At 35.3% G+C, this 16,264-nt stretch overlaps 1 protein-coding gene across 4 annotated transcripts in view; it reads left to right on the forward strand.

Annotated features, from left to right (window-relative positions):
• Positions 1–16,264, forward strand: part of GALNT13 (polypeptide N-acetylgalactosaminyltransferase 13) — a 457,095-nt gene that overhangs the window by 398,052 nt on the left and 42,779 nt on the right. The gene's annotated exons all lie outside the window — the stretch shown is intronic.

Here is a 16,264-nt window from a genome sequence, read left to right on the forward strand (position 1 = left end):
AAGTTATTACAATATATTAGAATGAAGGAGATGCTTTCATCAAAACTGTTGGATAAAGAAGGCTACTTTTTGGTAAGTAGTCCAGACACTTTTGTGAAAATTCTAAAGCTTGAGTGTGGAAGAATTCACTATTTCCTCTGCTTTGCTGATGTATTTGTGTGGTTGTAAATTCTCCCTAGCAACTAAAAGCAACAGAAAACGGATTTTTGGTTTCTGGAGCCCTATTAAGAAAGAGGTTATTACAAAATTCATGCAAATATTTATGCACAAATGCATTTATCACAATGTCATGTGTAATACTGTTCAGGGATAAGATCTGACAAAAAAAGGGGACTAACTACAGAATGGTACACCTAATAGACTATCATCCAGCCATTGAAATATTTACAAAGTTTTTTTATTAGGAAATTGCCTAGGAAATAAAGTAAAATAAAAACACAAATGCACAGTACAGTTGTTTTCACCTAGATGAAAAAAATGGAAGATACATACTTTAAAAAATGTGATAAAATATTACTTTTGCTTATTTCTGGGTAGTGGAACTGTGTGATTATTACTGTACTCTTCCTTTTGGGTATATCTTCAGGATATATCCTTCCTTTCCATATATTTCACTGAAGCTTTCCACAATGAGTATATACCTCCCCGTGTTAAAAATAAGTATGACTTTTATAGGTGAACTCAAATCATGAAAATGTTATAAACAACCTCACTTACTTTTTATTCCTTTTTAATATGATACATTAAATAAATTAAAAGATGGTCTCAGGCTTTCCTTTAAACATTTATATCTAGAAATATTTTAAAGCTTTTTTTATTGAAGTATAGATGATTTACAATATTATGTTAGTTTCTGGTATACACCATAGTGATTTAGTTTTTATATATATATATATTCTTTTTCATTATAGATTTTAATATTTCATCATTTTAGTATATTATATTTCAATATAGAATATATTTCTATATTCAATATATTGAATATAGAACTTTTTTAAGGACACTATTTCTAGGAACTAGGATAAACTAAAATTGAAAAAATTGAATTTTGGTTCTAAGAAGTCAAAACACTTAGTTTTAAAAAAAATACTTTATTGCCAAAGTCAATTAGGGTCATGAAAACATTATGAAAAGTGAATAATGTGCAAAAAGAATTGCTCAGTTTATAATAAAGCTTCACCACTTGTAATTTATTACCAGATGCTAATGCTAAATCTAAGACATCTGGCATAATATATGAGAAAACATAGTAATTAAAAAGGGAAAAAAGGCATTGGATTTAGCTGTTTTAGTAATCAAACTAAACACAGGAATGACACGACAAAATTGAAGCTGTATTATATGTAATCCTCGCAATTTAAATTGAGACTTGAATGTGAACGACACCAGAATTTTTCTGTCCCTTTCTTCTTTGAGTCTATGTATCTGTGTCCCTATCATTCAAAACCTTGGAGGTTATTTAAAGTTCATCTATTCCAGCCTGTCAGTTTACTAAGAAGAAAAGCAATGTCCAAAAAGTCATATTCCTTGCTGAAGATCACAAAGATAAGAGAGAGAACAGAGAGCCCCATCACTAGACTTTCTTTCTTCAAAACCTTATAAAGAAATCATACCTATTTTGTTTTTACCTCATTTTATTTATTAAAGTGTAGTTGACTTAACAATATTTTGTTAATTTTATGTGTAAAACAGTGATTTGATATTTTTATAGATTACATACCATAGAAAGTTATTATAAAATATTGACTGTACTCCTTGTGCTGTATATTACATCCTGTTACTCATGTATTTTTGTAAATGGTAGTTTGTACCTCTTAATCTCCTTCATTTATTTTGCCTCTCTTGCCACTGCTCTTCCCTCTGGTAACCACTTGTTCTCTGTATCTGTGAGTCTGTTTTTGTTTTATTACATTTTTTGTTTGTTTTGTTTTTTTAGATTCCACATTAAGTGAAAACATATGGTATTTGTCTTTCTCAGTCTGACTTATTTCACTTAGCATAATACCCTTTAGTTCTGGTCATATTGTCATAAATGGCAGTATTTCATTCTTTTTTATGGCTGAGTAGTATTTCATTGGGCACTTAAGTGGTTTCCTCCACATCGTGGCTATTGTAAATGTTGCAATGAACATTGGGGTTCAGATATCTTTTTGAGTTAGTGTTTTCATTTTCTTCAGATAAATACCTGGAAGTGAAACTGCTGGATCATATGGTAGTTCTATTCTTAATTTTTTGAGAAATTGCCATGCTGCTTTCCATAGTGGCTACACCAGTTTACATTCCCACCAGTAGTGTACTAGGGCTTAAGCTGCAGTGGTCAAAATAGTATGGTGCTGCACAAAAACAGACACATAGATCACTGGGACAGAACAGAGTTCAGGAGTCAACCTACACACATATGGTTGATTAACGTATGGCAAAGGGGGCTGTAGTGTTCAGTGGGGAAAGGACAGTCTCTTCAATATGTGGTGTTGGGAAAACTGGACAGTTTCATGTAAAAGAATGAAACTAGCACATTTTCTCCTACCATATACATAAATTAGCTCAAAATGGATTAAACCATAAAACACCTAGAAGAAAACATAGGCAGTATGCTCCTTTTACATCTAGCTTAGTGATATTTTTAGAGGTCTGTCTCCTCAGGCAAGGGTGAAAAAACCAAAAATAAACAGATGGGACTTATTGAAACCAAAAAAGCTTTTGGACAAGAGGGAACCATCAACAAAACAAAAAGGCAACCTACTGAATGGGAAAAGATATTTGCAAATGATATGTCTGATAAAGGGTTAATATCTAAAATATATAAAGAACTCATATAACTCAATATCAAAAAAATTAAAAACGGGCAGAGGACCTGAATATGCATCTTTTCAAGGAAGACATACAGATGGCCAACTGGTACATGAAAAGACGCTCAACATCACTAATCATCAGGGAGATGCAAATCAAAACTTCCATGAGATAACACCTCACACCTGTCAGAATGGCTATCATCAAAGAGCCAAGAAATAAAATACCCACTTTTAAAATAAATGAGCATCCTATGTTTAAATATTTTAAATTTAATTTTTAAAAATTGCTTTGCCTTACTAAATAGCCAAATCAAAAACCCAAAATCAGTTTTGATAACAGAGTGGTAACAGCAAATGCTCTTCCACCTTAGGCATAAATCTCACCGTGGCCTTATAATAGTGGTTTACAAGTGTGGCAGGAGTACTTCTCTGACGACTTTTAAGAATTTTTAGATGGAATGTGAGTAATAACAAAGATATTCAGAGCTCTGTGTGCTTTATCTGTAATTTGCTTTGTTTTGTTTGTTTAAGGCAGATTTCACACATCCGAGTGCCTTTTTTGGTCTCTTAAGTTGTGAAGCTAAAGCTGTGTTCAGACGTGCTGTAAGTCCTCAAAGCCTTTTCTGAGTTCCTCCTTCAGACTCGTCAACTGAGACAGTTCGCCACTATTATCTTTCCTTCCAGCCTCCTCCCTTCTTTCTTGATTCTTGTGCTGTATAGAAACTGGGGCTCTGACTGTTTGCAAGTTGGAACATTAACTGTATTGCTATGAGCCAGTTGGATACACAGTGAAGTTCCAGTATTCAGTAAACAACATCCAAATAGTTGATCCAGATCTCTTCCTACTAGACAAAGAACACTTACATACTGTTAACCTAGGGGAGCTGTTGTAGTTGTTCCTTTCAAATCTTAATTAAGTATATTGCCTTTTTTTGTCCTTAAAAGTATGTGGGAGGTGGTTAAGTGAGTTTTCCATGAAACATGAGCGATGACTCTTGCTTAGTACAAGGAAAGTGATGAGCAGTTAGAGCAGTTAGAAGCCATTTCCAGAGATAAGGCTCTAAATTTAAGCTTAACTGTAAACTTCAAAGCTGAGTAACAGAAAGGGAGTGAGAGAACCCTTATCTAACTGTGATGCAATTCAGTGGAGAGAGGGTAAGTGTTGATTTCAAGGACCCTGGCTGTACTTGCAGGGGTTGCCTTCATACGTAATTGTTTCGTTAGTTCGACTTACAAACACATGAAAAAACACCATTCAACTGCATCTTTTAGAATTAAAGTTTGATTGAGATTCGAACTGAAAAAACACTCAGCTTAGACTGTAGACTGAAATGCTCCGAACCCAGACTTTTTGTTGACTACCCTGATTTTAATATCTTTCAAAGAGGCAGAGAGCTAAATGACCAACCTGATAGACTAACAGTGATTTAATTCACCTAATGACTAAGTCTGATCAGTGATTTAGAGTGCAGTCATTCAGCCCCTGGACAGTTGAGTGTAAGGACAATCTATGGATGTTCTCAGAGATAATACTCAGGACTCCGGTGAGAAGGCAGAGGTGACCAGCCTTGGAGAGGAAGATAGAGACCAAACGCAGGGACAAAGAGAAACACTGCCTGGCCATACACGTGGGCTTCACCCCGCAGGAGAAACCCTGCTCATCCCAGGAGAGCCTAACTTAGAATGTCTTTCTCTGCTCATCTGAGGATTGTTCCAGAAGAACACTAGTATAAGGAAACAGATGTAACCACTAGCCTAAGGAATGTATCCCTGAGAAAGGGCAGCAAGAACGTGGACACTAATGCAGGAAGACAGACGAAACTGCAGCCACCAAAAGCCTGGCTTCAGGAGCCAACGATTTATTTTCCCTTTCTCATCCACCTCATAGGGGTCAAAACGACTTGACTTTGATAATGCAATTTTCAAACCACTTACAAAGCGGTAAATCGTGGTCTTTCTGATAAGCTCTGAGGAGAGCAAGGGCTTTTTTTTTCCCAGCTACTTCCAGCGACTCTTTCAGCGGGACTAGCAAATCCAACGATATGCTTTGGAAGCAGTTTGAGTTTTAAAAGGGAAAGACTCCCATCTACTGGATTCTTTGAGTAATAAAGGGTATGAGAGGCCACTACAGATTTTCTTGTGGTGTTGGCAATGCATAAGCTGGCATATCCATTTAGAGCTTTCATAATTCTTTTAAATTGCATTTTATTTCAGGGACTTATTTGTTAATGAACACATTCAGATTTCACAAAATAAAAACCCTACTTTATGGCACACGAACGAGTCAAAAGAAATACATAATTTGCCTGTCTTTTCCCTTGGGAAAAGTAAGATGGAGCAGTAATATAATCCACAAAAAAAGTTATATTTATTAAGAAAATCCATAGTAAAAGTAACTTTCCCTGCAATATTAAGATGATTAGAAAAAACGAGGTGTTTTATTTATACAGTCATCTCATTTTTTTCCATTTCTAAACATGGTCTTTTCATGAGCAAACCTCATTATCATTAGTGTGCCCCTACTTTGAGTTCAGCTAATGCTACTTAATAACATATCATCTTGCTTGAATGCTGCATTACTGAGTTAGATAATAGCAGGGATCTTTGGGGACATAGTCTGAACTACACCAGAGGATATATACACAGTTTAAGATAATACATGTAATATTTCTTCAGTCATTCACTGAGTCATTACAAAGAGGTAAAGATCATTTTTACCTCAGTTGACTCAGATTCTTAAAAAGGACATAAGAGTTTGGAACTTTTATTTAAAACAAATTCAGTTAATTGAATGCAGATTTGGGTGCAGCATAATTTGTAGGTATCTGTGTCTTATTGAACTCTCTTGAATTTATAATCCCAGTTTATATCAAGATCGTATTGAAAATCTTTTCACCAAAAGAAAATGAGCAAGAAGTGGCAGGTAAATGTTGTCCATTTATAACTATGGCCATTATATGTAAAATAAGATAAAATTTTAAAATCATGATGGCTTTTTTCCTTCAAACTCACAGATATCTAGGACAGTATTATCTGTGAGTTTTCCATGGTCCCATGAGGCTAGATTGAAGAAAAATCTTAAGCTTTGTCTCCTAAGCTTCAACAAATACCTAAGGATTCCCAGATGGGTTCTCTATGGCTTTAACTAATTCCTTCCTTTCTAAATTAGTGAATATAAATTTCATACCTAGAAAATAATAAATCTTGCTAAAGTAGGGTTCTGTTAGGGTTGCTATAGAATTCATTTAGAATACTCTTAGAAGCAGAATCTGGGATATATTAGAACGTTAGGACCCACTCAGTCAAGATACGACCTTATTAAGTGTACCTACAGGATTTCCTAAAATAGGACTTTTAAAGACAGTGAAATGATCTGCTGAGAATAATAGATGATGTAGTTTCTGTTTAGATAGATATTAGCTTTGTGAGTATATGCAACAGATATTAAATTATAAAACATGATGTGATCACAGTAATTCCTCCTTAGTAAAGACCTATTTTAGTCTTGTGGTTTCCTCCTCTTGAGTTTTCTGGGTTCTGTTCATTATCTTTTTTGTGTATGCGTGACCAGCCTTTTCCCTCATATTTGTGACTCATGTTGATTGACACCAGGAATTGTTATTTTATTTTTGCATCAGAAAATAAATTTCTTGGCATTTGATTGAGAAAGATTAGCCTTTTCTTTGCACTTGGTCTACTAATAAAGTCAGGCCCATACCTTCTACATTTAGCAATAATAGAAGAATCACTCTATGGCTTTAGTCTATGCATTAACTTTGAATTATTCAAAAGAGAATTATGAAAGAAATTAAATTAAAAATTACATAGAGTAGTTCATCTGACTTAAAAGTAATAGTTCATTCATTCATTCATGTGACAAACTTTCATTATTAAATATGTGCCAGGCATTCTTCTAGGTCCTGGGGGTGAAGACATACAGGAATCAGACAAAAGTCTTTATTTTTATGAGCTTACCTTGTAGCATAAAGACAGACAATACATGAGACAATTTGTGTGATTATGATAGTAGCTAAGGAAATTGGTAGATAGTGAAAGGGGATAGGAGGAGTGGCCATGCTAGTAAGCAGGGTAGTAAGGAAAACCCTCACAGAGAAACTAATGATTTGACCATACCGGCACCACGGCCTCCAGCTGGAACAAAGCTCATGGGTCTCTGAAGACACGGCCATTCGGGGTGCATCTCTTTTTAGCTGGGTTATCCTGATCTACCTCCCTGTGAGTGTGTTCATAAGCCCCCCATCATCTGGGAGTACCCTACCCTTAAACTCAGGTAGACCACTCAAATTTCAAACCCAGAGACTGTTTCACTTCCAGTTTCCTGTCCAGGGAACTGACATGGAGAGTACCAGTTCTCTGTAGGAGAACCCTATCCCTACACATCACACTTAAATTCAATCCCCATTCCAGATGTTCACAGGGATCATAGCAGGAGGTTGCTCTGCTACAGTTGCTCAATATTCAGATTAAAACTGAGTATTTGTCATGAATGTTACTAACCTCCTCTGGTTGACTATCTTATGAATGACCTGAGGTATGTTGCTTTGTGCCTCTTCTCTTGAGACAGTGAAGAAGTGGACATGTAACTAAGATTTTATGTTAGAGAGGATGGCTGCTTCATGAACTTCCTTCTAATAAGGAAGCCTGAACTCTAAGAAACTTAATTCAAAACCATTATTCAATTTCTCTGTTGTACGTGCCAAATCTAATGTAGTTTACAACACATGTATAAAACTGCATTCCTTTTTTTCTATGTTAAACAATGCAGAAGGCAGGTTGGTTGCAACAATTTCTTGAATTACAAAAGTATGTATTTAAAATCATGTATTAAAAGTCAAAGATAGTTTTTCTCTGATTAACCATTGATTGGCACCATTTTGCCATACCTCTACATTGTCTTCCATAATTAAGAATCTTCTCTCTGCACTTAAAATTTAATAAATTGTGACTTTAAAAAATGTTTAATGCCGAGACTCATGAAGATTTCTTGTGATGCTATGTATAAATGAAACCATAATAATAGCAGTAATTTCAGAGAACGTATAATATATGGCTGGAAATACATAATGTATGCTTAATAGATGACACTTCACTCTTTTAAAGCAGAAAACAAAACTATATCAGCAACATTTTTTTAAAAAGCCACCTAAATTTTATATCATTTGCTCATCTTGGTAGGACAGTTTAAAAATTTTTATTCGTGTATTATAATAAAGCATGTGTCATATTGACTAAGGACTAACAGAACTAAGGACTCATAAAATAAAACCATCATCCAAAATGCCATTTAGCTTTCCCTCTTTTTTTAAGAAAGCTTTAAACTTGATTTTTATTAACAAGGCTTGATCAAATGTTTTTAACCTGTTTTGAATGACTATTGGCCATTTTTAAGAGTGAAGACCTTGGTTATGAAGCTATGAGTGAAAGTTAAAATATTGCCTTTATGTAAATAATTTTTAAATAGTTCCTCTCTGGTCTATTAACATTGTGGATATTCTCCCACATATTCAGTTCCTTAGAAGGCTGTTCAATTCTCATGTTGTATATCTAAAAGAAACTCGTAAAAGATAATTATCTAGAAACTATTAAAATGTAAAAGCATACAGATGTGTTATAATTACTAAATATTATTTAAGTTTCATAGTATCTGAATTCTGTAAATATTGACACAGCATTGGTTTATTACCAAGCAGAAATCTATAATTATACTATATACTAGCCATGCAATTTTAATGTTCTTAAAAATTTGTGATGAATTTGCCTTGCAGAATACCTCTTAACTCAGTAAACACTGAACCTTGTTTAGGAAGGAAAAAAAATACAAGATTGGAGGACTACAGAAAAAAGATTAAAGGGATTAAGACTGGTGATCCCTGTGAAAATACTAATAAAACACTGTCCTGATAACTATTATCTGAAGTAGCAAATGTCTTCATCCATGACTCACATCACCAAAAACTGCTTTAATGTTTTTCCAGGCCATCAGAAGGAATGTGATTAAATTTTTAAATTTTCCCATTTGTGGCTAAAAATTCAAAAAGTGGAATAAATAAGATTGCAATCTGTTATTAGATTTCTATTTCTATTGTATTCTACTTCTATTTCTATTGTACCTTACACAAGTAGTTTATTCAAGGTACATGGCTACTATGTGATGGACCTGGAATTCATACTCAGGTGGATCATTCACACATGCGATACTGAAATCAATCATCTAAATTTCTTTTGCTCTAGTTTTCAGGCCAGTACTTTTCAGACTCTGGTATACTAGACATTTCAGAAAAATGGCAGTAGAATACCTTTCATTATATATTCTTAAATGGATCATGCATTGGTATTTCAGATGTTCAATTTTAAAGGGTTTTTAAAATATATATATATATATAAAAAAATAAATGATTATCTAAATAGTTTCACAATATTCTCCTCAAAATTTTTTTCATAGTTTTCTAGATTTTTGTAAGATGATTGAAGACTTAATGCTATATCAAAAAGAAGACATTTCAAATACAAAGTGAAATGACACAAAAGGGCAATAGATTACTTATCTATTTCTATATAATATATCACCATAAACCTAGTGGCTTAAAACCACACACATGTATTATCTCACACTTTTCCTGTATGTCAGGAATCCAGGTAAGGAAGTCTCACGTGTGGCTGTAATGAACATACCAGCCAGGGCTGCTGTCTCATCTCAAGGCCCAAATGGGGAAGGATCTGCTTCACGTTCACCTGATTGCTGTCAGAATTTAGCTCCTTACATATTGTCAAATTGAGAGGTTCAGTTCTTTGCTGGCTTTTGCCAGAAGTTTGATAACATGTGGGCCTCTCTGCAGAGAGAGTTGCCTGTTGCAGCTTACAACAGGCATCTTACTTCACCAAGGCCAACAGGGGAGAGGGTCAATAGGAAATATGCTAGCAAGATGTGAGTTATAATCTTAATGTAACATCATCACTGTAGTGACATCCCCTCACCTTTGTCATATTCTCCTGGTTAGAAGCAAGTCACAGGTTCTACCCACACTCAAGGAAAAGGGACCACTCAGGGGTCTGAATTCCAGGAAGTGAGCACCAGCAGGGCCATTTTAGAGTCTGTTTGTCATAGAAAATAATACAGAAATAAATCAGTGACTAATCCTCGGTAAGAGCCAAAGGAAAACAATCTTTTTTTCCCTAAATGTTCCTGAAAAATAAAACCAGATGGCATTTTCTGTAATGCCCACCCAGTTCACTCGCCATCTCATCTCACCCACGGCGATTAACATTTCAGCTTGATGATCAGTTCCTGGGAGAAGCCTTTCCTGACCTCCCCTCCCTAACCACCAGTGGATCAGCTGCCTATTCTATGCTTTTATGCCCTGAACGTCTCTCAAATATGTTTCATTTGTGTTGATATTTGATTAACAATTGGCTAATCTGTAAGGGAAGAAACTGTATATAGTTTTTGTTCAACACTTTATCCCTACCACCCAGCACAGCATATAACACACCAAGAGAGACAACGAAAACATACTGAGTAAAGGAACACGTTCCTGGGAGTTCAGAGACCTAGTTTCCGATGTGAGCTCTTTCACTCATCAGCTGTGCTACTTCCCATAGGTCCAACCAACTTTTTGAGCCTTAGATTTTTTTTTTAACCTGTGAAAGGTCAATTCTAAGTCAGTTACAATTTGATGATGCGATTTTGTGATTTCGTACTGTTGTTAGTCAGTAAATTTTTACTACGTTGAAAATTTTTTTCTCTAGAGTTTTCAGTAACTACCTCCTTTATTTTTTGACCAATGAGTTTGAGGTTTTAACCTACTTGCAACAAGCAAAGTCAGAGGACAGGATAAATAATGTGAGACATTTACATTACATTTATATTTTAAGAAACACTCTGGATATTCTTCAGAGTTTGTACATTTGAATACATAACTAAGGTATGATTCAAAATGCTTTCCTTTCCCCTAAACAGATCAAACCCTTACCAGAAAACAAAGAAACTACATTATACACATGCTATTCATTTCATGATGTTGGCACTCTGCCCTCCCCTTCAGCTGCCCAATCCCCACTATGGACCCACAGGGTTTGTTGAATTAGATGGTAGCATAGACTGAGACCACTGAGACCACTGACAGCCTAAGAAAAATACGGTGCTCTAAAAAGAGAGGCATGTTAGAATTCTCTGTGCAATAGAGTACTAGGCTGTAATGTAGAAGAATATTTTAGCATCACAATAGTACAGCTGACACATTTGGCCTGTTTTCATCATTGCTGAATGTTATTTAGTGACTGCTGAGAAGTTCTCATACCAAGCACTGTTACTTCAGGTTTGTGAACTGTGCCTTAAGGATGCAATAAATAAACTTTGCTTTGCTTTCACTATCAAGTCTTTGATGTGACCGGTGCTAGAAGATAAAATACTGCATGGGAAACCCAGGAGCAAAGTGTTACTATACCTTTCCCCCAAATCATAAGTCAGACTCATGCTCATTGAAATTTTTGTCATTGCTAGTTCCATGGTAAGAGTGCAAAGTGTCCCAGGGGTGACTAATGACTCTCCTATAGCCTTTTCCTGCTCATTCAGGATAGAAGGGGGAAGGAAGTTTGTTGACAACACAGGTTGAGAATACTTTTGCAATTTTTCTTTCAAAACAGAAACTGGCATGTCCTCTTAGGAAAGGTTTTTTTCCTTTTAATCTGAATTACTACTGCTTTTAGTAGTAAGCATCTTTTTAACTGAAAGGCCATGATTGAATTTGTGTTCTTCTTGTGTGGCCTATGTGTGAGAATTACGGTAAAGCAGTAATGTGGATAGGGAGATGGCACATACAGAGATGTGTGAAGCCTTAGCTTCATTTTACTAGTACTTTGGGGTTAGAAAAATGCTTGGATTGAGACCTTAAAGGTACCTGTAGGAGCACAATTCTGAGAAGTCTTGAAAGTGATGTATGCTCTGTTTCTCACTGAAAGGGCATCTGGGCCAATGTTAAGTTGTTGGTTTCCCACTCCATTCGTCTGATATACAACAGATACAACAGAAGTGCACAGGCTCAGAAAATAACTAGCCTCCTGTTCTATTAGGGGATGGTGTGCCCCTTGAGGTCCATATCCATGTTAAAACAACAGCAGACATGGTAGGTAACATTTAGTGAACACTTAACTATGCATTGTGCAGTGTTTAAGTGTTTTCACATGTTAACTCATTAAATCATCACAATAACATTTGAGGAAGGTGCTACTAGTATGCTTATTTAATAGAGGAAAGAAAGGAGGCCGTATGAGGTTACATAAATTGCTCAATCTCACACATCTAGTACACTGCAGAGCACAATTCAATCCCAGGCAGTGTGAACCAGTGTCTAAGTGAACAGTTGTGTTCTTAATCTCTTTTAATCATATCTCCATATATTCAGAATTGTGCTGAGTAAACAGATTAAATGATATAGAAGTCATTTCCTGTTGAAAATACATATACTGTAGGTTTACTATCTGTTAGCCTAAATAATTGAGAATCGAGAATGACTGTGTCTACTTAACATTTCTTCTATTTGAGTTAACACACTGCAGGATATAATCTCAGGTATAGCTTTAGTTTATGAAATGGAACAACCAATTCACACTGGTCTTCCTAGGTCATATTAGGTTTTTTTTCCCCCTAATAACTCACAATCCAAAACATAATTAGATTTCCTTATTGGCTTTGCAGACAAGAAGTCTGACAAAAAAACAGACTAGGAAAATGCACTTCAATAAATATTAAAATTGTTAATGATGTTCTTTGTTAATGAGACCAAGTAACACTCTGGAGCCAAATTTTGCATAAACATTTCTTTCTCCCACGCTCTCTCTCAACATGTTTAGTAAGAGTAAAGTAGCAACTTTAAGTCATGAAAGCAAATATATAGAGACATATTTCTTATACACACACATATGGGAGAAAGTGAGAGAATGCAATTTGACCTGAGCAACAGCAACATCCCCTGGAAGCTTGTTTGTTATGCAAGCTCTCAGGCTCCACTACAGACCAGCTGAATCAGAATCTGCACTTTACCAAGATTCACTGGTGATATGCCTTTAGTCTGTGCTCTCAGTTAGAGCTGGAAAGGTGGGACGGTGAATGCAGTTACCAAACGACACAAAGTGAAAGTGGGGCAGCGATGGTTGCCCAAAGCAAAGTTGAATGCTCAGGAAAACGGATGGGTACAAAGCCATGAATTGGAAATGACCCTTGCATGGTTGAAGAAAAGTAAAACGGGGGTGGGGGGAGGGGAGGAGGAAAGAAAAGAAAAGAAAAAAGAGAAAGAAAGGGAGAAAGAAAGAAAGAGAAAAAAGAAAGAAAAAGAAAGAAAGAAAGAAAAGAAAAAAGAAAAAGAAAGAAAGAGTCAGTGTTGTTATAATGAAATGAATACAGATGATTAATTTACAGTGATAACCAAGAGTCATTTCATGAAGAATCTTTGATCTTTAGCAATGGCTAGGATCAACTCTTTTTAGCACAATAGAAAATCACTGTAACTTTGGAGCAGAAGACAGACATGATTTTATTTATATTTCAAATATATTGTCTAGGGAGCAGACAGTAGTGAATAAAGGATAGATGGAGGAATGTAAGCTGCCAGGGGGACTAGTTAGGAGGCTATGGCAATGCTAGTCTAGGCAAGAGATGAGAGAGGGTGGGACCAGGATGGCAATGGGGATGGTAGAGGGGCTGGGGATATACAGATAGTTCTTGACTCATGATGATTTGACTTACAGGTTTTTTGGGTTTTTTTGTTTTTCTTTACTTTACCATGGCATGAAAGCAATGTGTATTCAGTAGAAACTAATTCTCAAATTTCAGATTTTAATCTTATTGCAAGCTAGCAACAATGCAGTATGATACTTGAGAGGCTGGGCAGCCCCAATTCTCAGTCAGCCATGCAATCAGGAGGGTGAACAACTGATACATTTACAACAATTCGGTACCCACACAATCATTCCATTTTTCACTTTCAGTACAATATTCAATAAATTACATGAGATATTCAACAGTTTTTTAAATAAAATTGGATTAATGTTAGATGATTTTGCCCTACTGTAGGATAACACAAGTTTTTCAGCAAATTTAAGTTAGGCTATGACATTTGGTAGGTTAGAAGTATTAAATGCATTTTCGACTTAATGATATCTTCAGCTTATGATGTGTTTATCAGGATGTAATGGCATTGTAAGTAGAAAAATCTGTATTGTGAATGTATACTCAACAAGAATTGCTAATGAATTGAACATGTATGTGACATAAAGATGATAAAGAGATAAAGAGGAATATTCCTATGTTTTTGCCCTGAGAAAATGGGTGGCTATTTGGGCTACTTACTGAAATGGAGATACTTGAAGATGTATCACATTGAAAACCAAGAGACCTTTTTAGACACGTCAAATTTGAGATGCCTATTAGAGACTCCAGAACAGTTGTTGTGTAAACAATGGGATAAAGTACTTTGGAGAGGTTTGGGAAACAAGTGAGATGGTATTTTAAGCCATGGAACTGAATAATCTAATTCAGACTCTACTCAAAATCACTCAATGACACAAGCTAACAAAGGTCTTACCATCCTATACCTGCACATACGGGTATACAAAGCCTGTAGTAGAGGAGAAGAGAGCAGAAGGGTCTCCTATCAGTCCTTCTACCTTTGAGACTAGAAGTGACATATGTCCCTTTCTTCCACAGTTGATTGGTTGGGACCAGTCAGATGTTCTTGCCTAACTACAGGGTCCTGAGAAATGTGGGGGGATATATGAATGTTTGGTGAGCACTGATGGGTCTTACATAATATCTTACTGCTAAATAAGAAAATATCTATACAGAGGGGGAAAGCCATGCTCACCAAAATATTAAGATAAGCCCACAGTATTTTTGTGCCTTTCTAATGGTAGTTAAAAATAATTATCTGAAAATTATCTAGGACTAGGACAAAACCCAAGTTGTCGTGGCAAGCCTTAGACTATATGGTAAGGAGGCGTTAGCTGTCCTCAGTGAGCTATATCATTTTCCACCAACCACCCTTTGACAAATCTGGTGTGGTCAATTAACATTTTCTCTTATCTAATGTAAAATACATGATGAATCTTTAAACTTCCTCCAGTCGGAAAAGCACTCATAAAAGCCTCCTAGGAAAAACTTCTGGAGCCAGGAATACTATATCTTAACATGATGAAAAAGGGAGGATACTGATATATAAATAAGCTACTTCAATTAAATTTTTCCACCTCAAAAATGAAACCAGAACAGTAAAACTGACTGTTGAACTAAGCCCTCTGAAGCTGCAGTGCCTTTTTTTCCCCTGGACCCAACAGCATCTTTTTATAAGATTTTCAAGACCTTCGATTAGATCACTTCAGTTCCTGGAGCACTTAACACAAAGAGAAATTCTTTCAGGGATCTATTTTGTAATTGTTTTCAAGCCTCTTCTTTTGAAGGTTGCACTACAGATTGGAAGTTGTGGATAGAATTACTTTGAAAGGAAGTATTTGTCTGCTTACAAAGCCCAAAGATCTTGTTGTTTTCTGTCCAAACACTGTCTAGAAAAATCAGTATTTTATTTTAGAAGGAAATGGTTTGGCTGCTTACGCACATCAGAATGCTTTCTAACAACATTAAGGTATTTAATTCTAGGAAGAAGAATTCTGAAAAAAACAGAAGTGAGGTGGTGGTGAAGACTGGCAGGTGATAAGCTTCAAGAGTGTAGTTTCATTTGAATATAGTGACCCAAATAATGGTGTTAGTTACAGACATTTAGATTGTCTAAACAATTGTTCCTTTTTTACAAAATGACTAATTGGCTTTGCTGCTTGGTTGTGATTGAATATATTGAAAACTGGGCCTTTTTTTCTTTTTCTGTGCCGAAGTTTGGTTGCTTACTGGTCTTAAAGAAACATGTTAAACAGAGACCTTTTCAAAGTAATCTAAGAAATAACTGTAATATTTTCACAGTTACTTGGTCATTTCAATCAAATGTCATTTTTAATGTTAATAATAATGAGCAATTCATGTCTCCATATCTTTTTACATAAAAATTAGTAACATTATTATTTTTATTTCTCAACTAAAAAGCTCTTTTATGATTATCTTTTCTTTCTTTTGTTTTTAAATGGAGGTACTGGGGCTTGAACCCAGGACCTCGTGCATGCTAAGCTTGCACTCTACCACTGAACTACATCTTCTCCACTTTTATGATTTTCAATGGAAATATTCATTTTAAATTCATATATTTGATTATTATATGAAATATAGTTAAGCAATTTTAATAGACATATGTGAATATATTTCATTTGCTTATGTTAGTTTCTTTAAGCTTATTCTTTTACTAACTTACCCAAGGATTTGAGGTGGTTTACACTAACTTTAAACAAACAAACAAAAAAGTTAATAAAGAAAAAATTAGGTCTATGGTACACCTAGAATAAAAATCAAGACGGAA

This window comes from Vicugna pacos, chromosome 5 (assembly GCF_048564905.1).
Source record: "Vicugna pacos chromosome 5, VicPac4, whole genome shotgun sequence".
Classification (NCBI taxonomy): Eukaryota; Metazoa; Chordata; class Mammalia; order Artiodactyla; family Camelidae; genus Vicugna; species Vicugna pacos.